Below are 588 nucleotides of genomic sequence, written 5' to 3'. Positions count from 1 at the left end.
AACCGAGAAAGAACGCCTTCCCCAAGGGCTGGTGCCCTGAACTAACACTTCTACCCTCCAAAGCTGGGAGAGAATGAAATTATATTTGTGAAAGTCTTCCACTTGTGGTATCTCCATTGTTGCAACACAAGAGAACCAAGATAAATCTCAAGATACATTCAGAACAAAATAGTTTCTAGCACTTTATGTTGGAGACTTCTAGGGCAAGATGGTGGAGTAGGCAGATTCACTTCAGTAACAGAGACACAGAAGACTAAGTGAAACATATCAATGGTGACCCTGGAGCCCTGAGCTTCAAAGGACAGGATAGAGAGATGGACTGAGTGCTGACTGAAAGAGGAAGCACACAGAAGCAGCAAGAGACAAGAGAAATGTGTGGGCTGTCAGGCTGACACATAGCAGTGTAGCCATCTTGACCTTTTGTGAGTGGTTGTTGATACTGCGGCCTACGGGAACAGCACACAGCGGAAGTTTGGTGACACATGGGGGTGAGGTTCTCCTTTGTTCCATGCACTCTTGGTAGCTAGGGGCATGTCCAATCCCTGCCCTCAACCACCCAGTGGCCAATGGCACCCCCTCTTGCTTGAA

The sequence above is a fragment of the Chrysochloris asiatica genome, unplaced genomic scaffold (assembly GCF_000296735.1).
Source record: "Chrysochloris asiatica unplaced genomic scaffold, ChrAsi1.0 scaffold00454, whole genome shotgun sequence".
Classification (NCBI taxonomy): domain Eukaryota; kingdom Metazoa; phylum Chordata; class Mammalia; order Afrosoricida; family Chrysochloridae; genus Chrysochloris; species Chrysochloris asiatica.
This window is presented reverse-complemented; position numbering follows the sequence as displayed.